Below are 15,327 nucleotides of genomic sequence, written 5' to 3'. Positions count from 1 at the left end.
CAGAGTGCAATCAATTATGGGCCAGTGAGGATTTTCCCACAGGTCTCACTTGGAGATGAACGGCTATTCCTGCTGCCCAGACAGCTGGCCAGACCGTCCACTGGGAAAGGGGCCTGCGGAGGAGAGTGCGGGCCCTGTCAGCAGCACTGCTGACAGCCCATCCGTTATCCGCCAGGCTTGGCAGAGTGGCTGAGCCACCCCCGCCTGTCCCCACGCTGCCTGGCTTCGGCGCCTACCCTGGCTTCTACTGCATCCCAACGTCCAGTGGCCCAAATGGAAGAATGGAGAAAAATCAAATCCACTTTACCTGAGGGTCACGAGGAAACAGAGAAAGTGAAGGGCATTGGATGAACACAGCCTGATACTAACTAACGTTTGGAAGTAAGAGGCAGGTTTTGTATGCTTAACTATTTTTAAAATTGTGCTTTGTGTCATTTTGCATCTGTTGGGGTCACCCAGACTTTGTGGCCATCTCCAAAGACTTAAGGCCAGACAGTTCAGTGTTCCAAAATCTCTCCCTCTCTGGTGTTCTGCTTAGCAATAGTGACACGATGTGTGTAAGGATGTTTACCATCAATTATCCACCCTAATTTATATTTTTAGCCAAAAATTTTTAGCAAGAATAATACTTTTAATGTAGGCAAACTATATTTTCTGTATTTTATCATTTGTCTTTTGCTTCTTTAAAAACAAAACAAAAAACAAAACTAGGTTAGTGCCAACAACCCCACCATAGTTTTAACAGGATTACAGACGACTTAGAAGCAAGTCGCTCCTAAATGCTAATGTACCAAAGTCAATTTACCAAAGACATTGAACACTTTTAGTTTTTGACCGATGAATGAACTATTCCACTCTCTGTGACGAAGGCATTTTAAGTGACAATGCAAGTCCACTGATGTGGAGAGATGGGACTCAGCTGGTAGACCGTCTGCCTGGCATGAACAAGGCCCCGGGCCAGGCAGGATGGGACAGGAAGATCAGAAGTTCAAAGTCATCTCTATCCCACCTCAAGTTCCAGTGCAGCCTGGGAATATTCAGAGGGGGGGGGAGAGAGAGAGAGAGAGAGAGAGAGAGAGAGAGAGAGAGAGAGAGAGAGAGAGAGAAACACTAAAAGGAAGATATAAACATCAGTGCCACCTATGCAATGTAAAATATTAATGAATAAAAATATTCCAAATGTTTCTGACTCCTTTTTGTTTTATTCCTTTAGGAAACTGGCATTAAGGCTTTGGTTACCAGGTCTCATGTAGGCCCGGGCTGGCCTCAAATTCAGTATGTAGCTAAAGATAAACTCCTGCAGCGGCGCCCCCAGTCCTGGGTTACAAGTGACACCCTGTTTGTGTGGGGCTGGGGACTGTACCCTCAAGCATGCTAAGGGAACACCAACGAGCCAGCTACACCCCACATCCTTCTTTTGTTGTTATTGCTTTTTTGGTTGGTTTGTGTGAGAGAGGCTCTCATCCGTCCAGAGTGGCATTGAACTCATGCTATCATCCATCCTGCCTCAGTTTTCCTAGTGCCAGGACTGTAGGAGCTTCCCTAGCTGGATTTTTTTTTCTTTTTCCTTTTCTTTTTTTGTGCACATAAAATTTCTATGGATCTTTGATGGAGTTAGCTATATAATTAAAATAGTCCTTGATTACAGTTATTCAGTTCAAAATTAAATAAAAGCAGGCAAATAATCATGAGTCTGAAATATAAAACAGTGGAATGTGGTTGTCCTTTGGGTGACAGGTTTGAGGCAGGATGTCTCTTGGAAACAACTGAGATAAAAGTGTGGGCACCACCTGACCGTACCTCTGGAAATCAGAGCTGAGTGATGGGGGAGAACTAGTTCTCTCTCTAGTGACTGGTTCCCTGGTCTCCACTTGGAGGGACGCTGGAGGTAGGGGAGCAGAAGAGTTAAGAATTTGGAGCCTCCCACCTGTGTGCATATGGGGCAAGGGACTCATAAGTGACTGCTCTGAAATGCACCCATGACAACCCTAAATGCTAAATCCCAGAATGAGGTCTGTGTGGCCAACATTCCATTGTACAATGTCCTGGTTAACCTTGAGCCACCTTGACTTCTTGGTGACCGACTAAAATAATGACCAAATCACACACTCAAATGAACCAGACCCAAAGTCTATACATTTCAGCGAACGTCTATACAGTTAGAATGGGCATTTGGAACGGAAACTGTGAAACTTCATACGATATTTTACACTTTCAGTAATGAATATATTTTATGTACTTGCCCACTACTCAAACAGAAACTCCATGACAGAATCAGAACTAGGAAAACAATTAGCATTTTCTCCTCTGGCATAACTGTCCATTACCTGCACTCAGTCCTGGTTTAACTTGGGTGTGTGTTGTTTATATTTATTTTCAAGTTTTTAAATAGTAAGGTTTGCATAATTAAAACTAAAACACAACTTAATAAAACAACAACCAAATCACTCTGTTCTCTTTGCAAGCACCGTGCAGTCTCAGGTTGGCTGAGGCACAGGAGATGTGAGCTGTGATTCACTACTCTAATTTCTGCCTTTAGAACATTCCCCAAGTTTGCCCCTTGATTTTATTGGCTGAAAATTATATTCTCTCCATTCTGGCCAACAGAGATGTTCAGCTGAGCCAAGGACACTCTTCCGTGGGCAGATGTCGCTGCACCCAACACATTCCGACCTGTCTTCCTTCTCCGCCCTTGGCCTACGAGGTTCTCAGGAAAGGACGTCTCTCCTCTTTCCAGTAATGTCTAGCACGGAGACAGCCGGCTGTCAACAAACATTTGGGAATTGTGAAGAAGTAGGTGTGGGAGGACGGTGGAGGAGGCGAGATGACAGCAGAAGGGAGGAGCCACTTGCTGAGGAGTCGTGACACATTTCCGGTCTGTGCGGGCCAAGTCATGGGAGGTCGTCGTCCGAGCCAGGTGCATGGTCCTTGTTCTGCTGGTACCAGCTCGTCCTGTGACTAGACACAGAAGGTAAGGCTACCCCCAAAGACCCACCACTGGCAATTAAACACAAGAAGCTGGGTCAGCTATGTAACAAATTGACACTTATTGACCTGTTACTAAATGCAAGGAGTACTAATTGTCCTATGGCCCTGGAATATGACCCATGCCACATTTATTTTTCTTTTCTTTAAAAAAGATTCGTTTGTTTTATTTTCTCTGTGTGACTGGTGCCTACAGAGGTCAGACAAAGGCATCAGATCTCCTGGAACCTGAGTTATGGATGCCTATGAACTGCTGTGGGTGCTGGGAATTGAACTCAGATCCTCTGCAAGAGCAGCAACAAGTGCTCTCACTGCTGAGACATCTCTCCAGGCCCACATTTGGTTTTCTAAACAGCAGTAAATGAAGGTCTTCCCTTGACCATATGGTTGGATTTAACTCCAGATTCCATTATCATTTTAAGGTTTCACCCCTTTGTGTGTCTGAGAGAGCAGAGTGAGTTCCCAGAGATGCACAATCCAGGTTGATTAAGGGGAGCCTCTGGCCTTAGGCTCCCAGGTTCACTGAGGAAGGCACATTTGATTCCTTCATTCCCCAGAGCACTAAGACCTCCAGAGTGTCCCATGGTGAGCCTTAGACATGCACCTTGTCTCGGGGTCAAACAGCTTACTGTGGGGCGCTGAGACACTCACCCGTGCAGCTGAGGGCGCCGCCACTGTTGGGCGCCCAGACACTCACCTGTGCAGCTGAGGGCGCCACCACTGTTGGGCGCCCAGACACTCACCCGTGCAGCTGAGGGCGCCACCACTGTTGGGCGCCCAGACACTCACCCGTGCAGCTGAGGGCGCCGCCACTGTTGGGCGCCCAGACACTCACCCGTGCAGCTGAGGGCCACTGTTGGGCGCCCAGACACTCACCCGTGCAGCTGAGGGCGCAGCCACTGTTGGGCGCCCAGACACTTACCCGTGCAGCTGAGGGCGCAGCCACTGTTGGGCGCCCGACACTCACCTGTGCAGCTGAGGGCGCCGCCACTGTTGGGCACCCAGACACTCACCCGTGCAGCTGAGGGCGCCGCCACTGTGGGGTGCCCAGACACTCACCTGTGCAGCTGAGGGCACTGCCACTGTTGGGCGCCCAGACACTCACCTGTGCAGCTGAGGGCGCCACCACTGTTGGGCGCCCAGACACTCACCCGTGCAGCTGAGGGCGCCACCACTGTTGGGCGCCCAGACACTCACCCGTGCAGATGACCACACTGCCACTGTTGGGTGCCCAGACACTCACCTGTGCAGATGACCGCACTGCCACCTCAGGGGCACTGTTTGCAGTAGGTTGAGGTCCGTCAAGCCGCTCACAGGACATCTTCTTGGGATTTCAAATGTGGGTGCGGTGTTAGGAGAGCCCCCTATCCGATGTCTTTCTGAGATCAAGATCCCCCACCCTGAAAGCTGTCCTGCCACACAGGCAGAAGAGAAATGACATTTTCTTTCGTTCTTCCCCAAAGCTTTCAACTATTTAAAATTTTAAATTAATACACACAAGAGCTTGTATTTATGACTTATGTGATATTTTATACTTTTATGTATAAGTTGCACTTTGTTTTCAAAAAGAAAAGGGTAAACACCTACCCCCTCAAATTACTTCTCCATGGAAAAGCCATTAAAACCCCTTTATTCTCCTTTATTCACTTACTGTACAAGCCAACACCGGAATAACTTGGGACCTGTTACGCCATCTTTCCGCATCTCCTCACTTCTCTAGTCTCCTGTCTCTAGGGAACACTGTTAGTCTCTCGGCTGCTATAAGAACAACTTGTGAAAGAGTCTAACCCGGAGTGAGCTCCTGTGGTGCTTGTCTTTCTAGTCCTGGCTTATTTCACTTGACAGGATGACTTCTAGCTCCAACTGTGTTGTTATTAATGATGCCATTTCATGCCCCCTCCCTGCTTTATGCTTTAATTGTATTCCATTGTGTAAATTCACCGTGCTTTCCAATTTGTTCAGAGATTAATTTTTTACTCATGGGTAGTAAAAATCCAATGATATATAAATACTCCGATCCTGGGTTGAGGTGATGTCGGTCTACAGGGGTGTGGGGTGGGCTAGGTGCCGGGGCTGACTAAAGATGAGGCATTTGGAAACAGAAACATGCACTGGGTATTTATACAGTCTGTTTACTGTCTTGACGTTCTACTTCATAAACAGGTCTATAACAGATGCTATTTTTACAAATATTAAATTGATGCCTTTTATTTTCATGGCATGGTCACGTGTATCTGGCCTTGAACATACTATAGAGGCTAGGCTGGCCTTGAACTCCTGATTCCCCTGTCTCCACCTCCTAAGTGCTGAGATTCCAGGCATGCCCAGCTAAATTGGTGCATTTAATTCTCATCTTTTTGTTACTTGACATCGGATATATTTTCCTAGGAAACCAAGTCAGAAGGGCAGAACAGAGACAGCATCCTACAGGCTTTTGACCGAAGGGAAAGGAAGCTCGTCTAAGTTCTTCTCAGTTCCTCAAAGAACAGCTTATCCCATCAGATTATAAAGTTCGTTTCTCCATTTAACTTTTTGTTCAAAAGGCCAAAATGTTAAATTTAGACAAGGATTGTGTTTTCTGAGCCAGCGAATTTGGAGACCAGAGGGGGGGGGGCTAAGGTGGCTTCCCAGCTCTCTTATTTGGATTCAGTCCCCCTGAAAGACTAAGTAAAACAAGTTGGGGACTGTCTAGGTCTCGGGTCTCTGCTGCTGCTCGTCTGGGAACAGAAGAGCAAGTCTGTTTGCTTGGGCCCAGCACCATTACACAAAGTGGAGGCAGAGGGCATCCAGCGTTTTTGAGTTATCCACAGCATATCTGCTGGGAGTCGTTAAGTCTCCGAGGGGGCATTGTGGGAGGTAAGGTGTCTGACAGTAAGGACCAGGTAAGGTTGAGGGCATCCGGGCTAGAGACCACATAGCAGATGGCTGAAACTCAGCACTGGCAAAACCAACGACAGCCTAGGGGAGATCCGGGGCGCGGGGAAGGCTCGGCCCTGGCTGGGTTTAAGCAACATCGGCCTCAAGGACATCAGCTGTGCATATCGGCAACAGACACCAGCTCAAAGCCCAGGAAGCGCTCAAGCCAGCCATCCCTGGTGGGCCTCAAACAGCCGCTTTGCAGCTGGTCCAGAGAACAGCAGGGCAGTCTGCAGCCCAGGCACCCAGCTGCCCCTAGGTCACTGGGATGCTCCATCCACCCACGGACGTCACGCTATGCTTCTGGAGAAGACACAGAGGAAAGAAAGGCATGGAGGGAGGAGCTGGGTCACTCCCACAAACTGCTGTAGTAGATGGCCCTGGATCCAAGAGCAGAGATTTGGTTCTTGTTTTCCCACTTCCTAGCTAACATGGCCAAATCAAATCAGATGCAAAGGGAGCCAAGGAGCAACGCATGCTTCTGGAGTCCCTCTGTGCTGTGGGGGTTTGCGCTCGGTCACTCCTGTCTTCCAGTCTTGACACTGGAGATGGGAGCAAGGCCCCTGTTCCTTTATTTGCCCAATGACAGCGGCCCATAGGAGTCCTCCAGTGTTTCCCCCTTCATCCAGAGGGGTGAGGGGAATACAGTAGTATTTGTTGTCAAATCTTTCCACTATGATCATCGAGAAGCAGAGAAGAGAGAGCTTGTATTTGCTAGGGTTGTCCTGGGTGTGGTTTACAGCATCCTGCAACAGGCAGGATATTTCTATAGCCTCCTGTGTGTAAAAAAAGAAAAGAAAAGGAAAACAGGTAAGTGTTGCATTCTGTTTCACAATATGCCTGTGCTTGTCTTCACATAAAAGCAGTGCTAACATCGACAAGCTTGAAGATCCACAGCATTTGACCCATGGCTTCAGTCCTGTTACCCCAGAGTGCTGGGAACTCTTTTGAGCAGCCCAGAGGAACATCATGAGGATTCAGTCAGGCCCATATATCATCCAGTGTAGACGTTCAAGTCCTAAACCTGGTGACCAGAAAGAACCCCACCTCCCCAGGAACTTGTCTCTCCTGTAAAACAATGCCCGTTCTTGAGCGGGCACAGCTGGCCTTGGTGAAGAAGGCAGGAACCAGCCACTGTGAGGCAGGGCAGAATTTCCTCCCAGGCTCCACCTGCTTTCCCTCTGCACCCCTCCCCACACGGCTGGAGGACTTACCCCTTGTGCCCCTGATTGTTTCTGACCCCTCAAAGATCATGAGATGAGTGCATGTTGTACAAGGAGGTCAGATTAGCGGCTTACCTGTGGAAAATCTATTGCCACTTTTGTCTTTTCCAGTCTCTCTCTGTCTTTGTCTCTGTCTGTCTGTCTCTTTCTCTCTTTGTGTGGTAATATATATGTGTGTATATGCATTTATGTGTGTGTGGTGTATGCATTTGGGGGCAGGTATGAGGGGTATATGCATGTGTGGTTTGTGTGTATACAGCATGTGGTGTGTGTGTGTGTGTGTGTGTGTGTGTGTGTGTGTGTGTGTTGCATGCATGTGCACATGCACTTTGGAAGGCAGAGGAAGATAAAGAGTATCTCCAACTATTGGTTTCTAACGTGTTCTCTTGAAACAGGGTCTCTCCTGCAGTTTTTCAGCTACCTTGGCTGCCTAACAACACTAGTGATCCCCTGTCTCCGCTCCCCTCAGCACGGCATTACAGGCACCGGGGACCACCTTGACATTTTACATGATGCTGAGGATCTGAACTCAGGCCCTTACACTTACATAGCCAGCACCCTTACCCACTGAGCCATCTTTCCAGCCCTCTTGGCTTGTCCTTGTGATTAAATTCTAACTGCTCAAAAAAAAAAAAAAAAAAGTGAGGATAAGTCAGAGTGAACATAATTTTCCGAGATTCTTTTGGGTGCTGCCAATGTCCTTACCAGAGATGCTAGGGAGCAAAAGGGTGTGCTTGCCCACATGTATCCAGACAAGCTGGATCATCATCCCAGACCCACCCCAGAGCCCTCGTGATGAATTCACACACGGGGTGCGGGCACATCAACGTCTGACCAGAGGAACCGATTTCAATTCACCCAGGCCTCCCGCGGCTGATGTTCACGAGGAGCAGTGCCAACTCCCACTCTCTTGGCGGACAAACTGTGCTGACTTCAGGCCTGGAGGGGGGGGTGTGAAGCTGGCTCCTTACTTTTGAAAGAGGTTTGCTCCAAGATGTTTGTATTGTTTCAATACTGTTTTTCCTATGGAGCAGGATTAGTCGGGTGGGGGTGGGAAGTTCTTTCCTTGTTCCTGATATTTTCCAGAGATCAAAATTAAAGCACAATGTGCCAAGAGTAATCAGCATGCCTTCAGAAGAATTGCATGTACTTTTGCTTTCTATAAAAACCCGCAGGACACTTCTTTAACCTTTGATTATGTGCAGCGGTACACACACAAGAGGGTTGGAGACAGATCTCAGCAGAGATGTGTTTTCTATGCTTTCTGCACATTTACTAGGTATTATTCTCAAGACTCACCAACAGCAGTGGGTTTTTTTATGGGTCATTTTACGCTGGTCCTGGGGAGTCAAAAGAGGTAAACTCCTGTCTTAAGAAGTGGGACTGGTGCCGAGTGGTGGTGGTGCACATCTTTAATCCTAGCACTCGGGAGGCAGAGGCAGGCGGATCTCTGTGAGTTCGAGGCCATCCTGGGCCACCAAGTGAGTTCCAGGAAAGGTGCAAAGCTACACAGAGAAACCCTATCTCGAAAAACCAAAAAAAAAAAAAAAAAAAAAAAAAGAAGTGGAACTGGTGAGGTGGCTCAGTGGATAATCCCTCTGGCCGCCACGCCTGATGACCTGAGTTCAATTCCTGAGTCCTATGTGGTTAAAGGAGAAAACTAACTCCTGAAAGTTGTCCTCTGGTCCTCTGCCCTCCAGCATGCATGCTATGGCCCCAGTGTGCTTTACATGTCACACACACACACACACACACACACACACACACACACACACACACGGAATTAAATAAATAAGTTTCTGTGGACACAGATTTTGATTACCCATGCAACCTTTCACATAGTCCTGAAGCAGTGCTACCAGGAGCCTGGTTCAGAGGACGGTGCCCGTTGGGAAGCTTCCAGTCCAGAAAGATGATGTATCCTCAGCCTGTTACTTATTATTTATATATTTATTTGTTTTCAATACATCCTGACCGAATTCCCCACCCTCCATTCCTCCCCCCATAAACACACCTTCATTACACACACACACACACACACACACACACACACACACACACACACCCTCACACCCCGCCTCCCCTCTCCCCCAGATCCTCTCCTCCCTTATTTCCCTTCAGAAAAGCACTGTCATCTCAGGAATACCATGGCAGCCCCATATTCCTAACTGATACAAACTATCCATAGGTATTTTATTAATGTGCTCTGTTGCATTCTTCCTTTTTAAAAATGGGTTTGCTTCCTTCTGATGTTCCATCTGCACGGATTTGCTCTGCTTTAGTGTTCATGGCAGGACACCACTCCAGTCCACATCTCAGTGCTCAGACCCACCACCAAGCAGTCCTTAGGTCTCACTTCAAAATGCTCAGGGGAGTTTCTGATTGCGTTAGTTGGGCCTGGTCCAATCTGCTGTGACCACATCGAATCAACAAGGCCCTTGTAGTAAGTCTGTGGATAAAGCTGTTTAGAAGGTATACCCTTCTGCCTAGCTAGCACCCCAAATTCTAGCACACTTATTCAGCGGAAACTTCTGCTGGATTTCATGTTTAAAAAGGCTTAGAATGAAATCGGACCCTGGACTTTCAAAGAGCAGGGCTCTTCTCAAAATTCCCTGAAGGGTAAGTTTTATTTCTCAAGTTGGAATGTATACTGGGACCACAGGGACCATTGAGAGTCCACAGAGAGACAAAAATTGACGTGCCATTTAACCAGAATCTCGGGGAAATTTTTATATTGCAACAAGCAGGAATGTGGGTGGCTTCGAGGCACAAACTTTAAAGACAGGGAACAGAACCTGAATTTCCTGGTGCTGTAGGGGTCCTTCTGATAATGATTCGATTGCTCCCTGGAAACTCCAGGAAGGATGTCAACAGTCTAGAGATCCGTGCTGTTTATTCTTGGGACTATTTTCCATTCACAGCTGAGTCAGATCCTCCAAGGGCTGTTTGATTCATACACATGGAAGAAATGATGCCCATCCTGGAACAAGATCAGCTCGGGTACTGCGCCCTTGCCACACTCTAGGTTATGGGTGTCTCCCGAATCCAGTTTCTTTTCCTTGACCTTGCTAATAATGTGAAGAAAGTGAAACCTTAAAGAAGTGGTAGCAGCCTTGGAAGACGAAAGCAATGGAAATCAGAAGAGACTGAGGTCTTGGGGTTAGGGAAGGGGCTCAGCTGGTGATGTACTTGCCATGCAAGAGGACCTGACTTTGGATGCCCAGCACCCATGTGAAAACTGGGCACAGAGCATTTGTGATACCAGTGATTGGGGGTGGGGGGTGGGCAGAGTGAGCAAATCTCTAGAACTCATTGGCCAGCCAGCCAGCCTGTCCAGCTAGCCTAGTCAATTGGCAAGCCCCACCTTTGGGGAGAGACCCTGTCTCAAAAATAAGGTGAAAAATGATTGAGGAAGATACCCAATATGAACTTTGGTTTCTACACACTGGTGAACACATGTGTACCCACATGCACACATTGATACACCCATATGAAAACATATTCACCACGGATTCATACACACATATACCACTTCACCACTTCCAGAGAGAGAGACTAAGGTCTTGCTAAAGAAGTATATTTATGGGCTAGAGGTGGCTCAGCAGTTAAGAGCACATGCTGCTTGTGCAGAGGACCAGACTTGGGTTCCTAGAACTCTTCTTTGAATGGCTCACAACTGCTTCAGGGGATCTAACTCCCTCTTCTGGTCACCTTGGGCACCTACATGCATATGCACATACACACATTGAGACACATACACATAAATAAAAATAAATCTTATTTATTTTTATTATTTTTGAAACATAGTCTCTCTATAGTCCTGGCTGTCCTTGAACTTGTTACGACCAGATTTGTGAGACCAAGCTGGCTTTGAATTTGCAGAGTTCTGCCTGCCTCTGCCTCCCTAGTACTAGAATTAAAAGTGTGTGCCACTGTCTCCAGAAAAAAAAAAGAGTAAATAGGAGAAGAAGAAGAAGAAGAAGAAGAAGAAGAAGAGGAGGAGGAGGAGGAGGAGGGAGAGGAAGGAGAAGAAGAGGGAGGAGGAGGAGGGAGAGGAGGGAGAGGAAGGAGAAGAAGAGGGAGGAGGAGGAGGAGGAGGAGGAGGAGGAGGAGGAGGAGGAGGAGGAGAAGAAGAAGAAGAAGAAGAAGAAGAAGAAGAAGAAGAAGAAGAAGAAGAAGAAGAAGAAGAAGAAGAAGAAGAAATGTGGTGTGTGGGCTACTGAGGACCAGGGATATAGCTCAGTGGTAGGAGTGCTTGTCTAATAAGAATAAGACACTGAGTTTGATACCTGGTGATACACAGAAAAAGGAGGAGGAGAAACGTTAGAGAGGCATAATGGGCTCACCTGTAACACCAGCACTTGGGAAGCTAAGGCAGGAGAATTCCTCGGTGGAAACCAACCTAGGTTACCTGGTGAGATCGAGGTCACCCCAGGCTATGACATGAGACCCTGTCTCAGCCCCCTTTCCAAACTGCATGTCCCCTACCCCACTCCAAAAAAGAATCAATGCTTAGGGGCTGAGGTATGCAGGCTTTCTTGGATGGAGTCAGTCTGCTCTGGGAGACGGCTTGACAGACAAGAAGCGGAGTAAAGACTGACATCTCCAGGGCCCAGGCCCGTGTCTGTTCCTTCCTCCTGCTCAGACCTGTAGCTGAGCAAACACTAAGTTGGCAACAGACTACCAGGAACAGCTGGGGAAGGAAATGGGGATTTCCTATTGGTCTCCATTTTCTTGGGGAGAAAGACGGCGGATCATTCCACCTGTAAGAGGAAGGTCACGTGGTGAGTGCAGTTGTGACCGGCGCCTGGGCGGTGCACTGTGGCCACTTGGTTCTTGGAAGGTGTCTGCAGGACAGTGAGGCTGTGTATAAAGTCCAGGCCGCTGTGATGTTGAAGGGACACATTCTGGAAGCCAGAGTGCCAGCCGGGGCTAGACTGCAGACACCCGCCCTGCTTGGCCTCTGGTCTCTCACGGGCTGTTCTTGGTCCTGTGGATCTTGTGCGAGCACACGGACAGTTGGGAGCGGAGTTCATCTATCTTTCTCACAGAGCAGTTGTGAGGCGGGAGGGAGAAGGGGTCACGGGAGAAGATCTCACTTTTGGCTGCGGCTCTGTCGCCAGGGGCAGTGGCCTCCTTAATGTGGCTTGCCTTGAACTTCTGCCTTCATCCGAGCAGAAAGGAGGCAGCCCAGGAAATCATACTGCTCGTCTCAAGCTCTACTCTCCATGAGTCTCTCAGGAAAGACTACATGGAGAGAAGGATTTTTGGAAAGGAACCTCAGAGGGTGGGGTTCTATACCCCGGGGCAAAGCCCAGGAATAGGCAGATACCCCCTCCCAACTTTCCCGTCAAGCCCCTGGCTGGCCACTCAAATGACCATGGCCGTCATGAAAACGATCATTAAATGCATACTGGGCGTGACTGCCATCTTGCTCCTTCTCCCCTCAAAGACTGAGGCAGGAGAATAGCCAGTGTGTAGGAGCCCTGAGTGTACAGCCTCTCACAGGCCTCCACAGGACCCGAGTCCTCAACGCTTACAATTCTTAAAACTAAGTAACAGAGGCCCATAGTACTGTGGTGATGCAAGGCCGTGTTTCTGAATGCTTCACCTCAGTAACTTCCAGAACAGGAAAAGAGACAGCGGACCTCCTGTGCAGGGAGTCAGGCGATTCAGAGCAAAGCTTCAGAGCAACGGGGCAGCCAGGGAGAAACCAGGCCAGGGCTAAGGACAGAGCAGGCCTTGGTCATCCCCACCTCGGGGAGGCTGAATCCCTTGTTCCCCAGCTTGGTTTTGAGACAGTGTTTTACCACACAACCTAGACAGGTCTCCAACTTGTGATCCTCCTGCCTCAGACTCCAAGTGCTGTTGGAGTTACATGTACCATCGCCCATCTCTTCCAACTTTTTTCTTTTTAACCTAACAATCACTCGTATTTCTATTTCTTAGGGTTTTGTCAGTTAGACGCGTGACACAGAATTTAAAAAAGGTTTGAAAGATTCAGGTTGTGTTCTGTCCAACAGGAGACAGCTAAGCCTGGAGTTAAGGTGAGGATCCATGTTCTGGTGAGAGCAAGGCTTGGTTCTGGCTAGGATCCTTGCATGTCTCTCTGTTTATAAGGCAGAACAGTTCAGTCTCCTTGTCACGAAGATGGAGGCCTCCTGGGTAAAGTGTGTGTAAGTTTTCAGCCTCTGTGAGAGGAGAGGGGTGCTCCTGGGGGCCAGCAGGCTCCGGGCTGGGGCGGCTTTCTGATCTCCTGAGTGAGCTTGGTGCCTGGAGTCCTCCTTCCAGGTCTCAAAGTCCCCTCCCCAGGTCCGGGGTGTCTTTCCCAGCAGACATTGGGGAGCTCAAGGACTCCTCACAACCTGCAGCTGCGGCCAGAGACAGGGCTGTCTTACAGACACAGGGGTGGTTAACTCTCAGTTTCTGCCATCGCTTGCCGACCCCTTGGTGGGGAGCCCTGAAAAGTTAAAGGGCGCCTTTTCCTTTGATCTGTGCCCTGTTGCCTGTAACCCCCAGAGCATCCTGACGTTCTCCCTATCACGAATACTGCAGCCCCAACTTCCTCTCCTCTCACCTGACTTGGCCGTCTGCAGTTGAGGTTATCCGTTTGCTTGCGAAATGCTCTCTGCAAAGCCAAGGTGTTGGCTGGTCAGGCAGAGCCACTTTCTGTACCCTTCTTTTTACACAGGGCCCGTGCATGTGACCTACTTGTAACCCCAGCCTGGATGGAGGCCGGGGAGGAAGGTGTGATGGATGCCACAGTTACCTCATTGCTCACGGCTGTCTTCTGAACACCGCCCCCCCCCCATCACGGCCACCAAACAATTGTTTTTATTCTACACTCAAATACATGATGTCTCCGACCTGAAGCCTCCCCACTCCTGATTGCAACGCTGTCCTTGATATGCTTAACTCGGAACAGCTGCTCGCCCGAGCTCCCCTCCCCCATCTCCGCTCCTGAGACTAACTGCTTATTCAGAACCCGAGGGCGGGGTGGGGGGTGAGGGGGGTGTTCTGAGTAAATGAGAGTTCCGGAAAGATAAAGATTTGCCTCTTTCCTCACAGACACCTCTTTAATCTTAACCCTTGTGATGACAACCTTTCCAAATTATATTAGTTAATATCTTCTTTAACGGAGAAAATGGAGAATAATTTTACTTCTTGTTGCTGTCCGGGGGTCATTTCAGCGAACACAGGTTTTATACTGTGTCACACTATAATAAGGCCCTGAAGGCTTGGGGGACTTGAAGGGCCCTAGATTTTGTGGCTCTGAAGTTATTTTGTAAACTTCTAAATAGATTCTCTGTCTCTCTAGTCTTTACCAAATTGTTGTCTGCTGGTTGGTGATGTGTCTCTGTGCAGAAATTCTTCTAGTCTAATTTCCAGTGTTTATTTGAGCATAGATGATCAGCACGCACACACACACACACACACACACACACACACACACACACACACACACCATACCACACCCCAGCTGTGTGAGCTCCCCTAGAGGAAGGGTCTCCTCCATTCCAGAGTAAACCAAAGACAACATGAATTCTCTACTGAGTTCCCTATGGCTGTGTTTGTTAGTGTTTTTGAATTGTTTTAAAAATGGAGAGTTGCAATTACCAATGAGTTTAACATTGATGAGACCTTATCCTCACATTTCTAGGAGTCATCTTTCTAGAACATTCTTCAGTTTCGTTCCCTGTTGTCACTGAATACAAGAATAGAAAATGGCTTCAAAAAGTTTCTTTTTGTGTAAGATCTTTATATCCCAACGTCATTCATTTCACGTAGAAGGGTTATCATGATATTATCAAACTAGCCACTTTTTAAACCCACAGGTGCAAAAACAAGCTGCAGCCTCAAGCGCCAGGTGCCCCCCCCTCGTTCTGTTGTCCTCCTTGGCCAAGGCCCATGGAAAGCTGAGCAAACGCACGAGGCCATTTGGCAGAATCCAGCCCATAGCAGCCTCATCCTGCAGTGCCTTGAACTTGAGTCCTTTCCAACAAAACAGAGGTATGTTTTCTTTTATATTGTTGACGTTGACCCTGAAGCTTAGCAAAGAAAATCTGTGCAATGTTTCCAGGATCAATTTATCCTGTGCTCCGAGCAAACATGCATCTTTTTCTCATCATTAAAGGGAAGCCAAACCCGTGTACATCATCTTCTATTCCTCTTGGTTCCTTTCCACTCCTTCGTGTTGGAGATT

This window comes from Peromyscus leucopus, chromosome 2, assembly GCF_004664715.2.
Source record: "Peromyscus leucopus breed LL Stock chromosome 2, UCI_PerLeu_2.1, whole genome shotgun sequence".
NCBI classification, from domain to species: Eukaryota; Metazoa; Chordata; class Mammalia; order Rodentia; family Cricetidae; genus Peromyscus; species Peromyscus leucopus.
The sequence above is the reverse complement of the archived record's forward strand: the minus strand, read 5'-3'. Positions refer to the sequence as shown.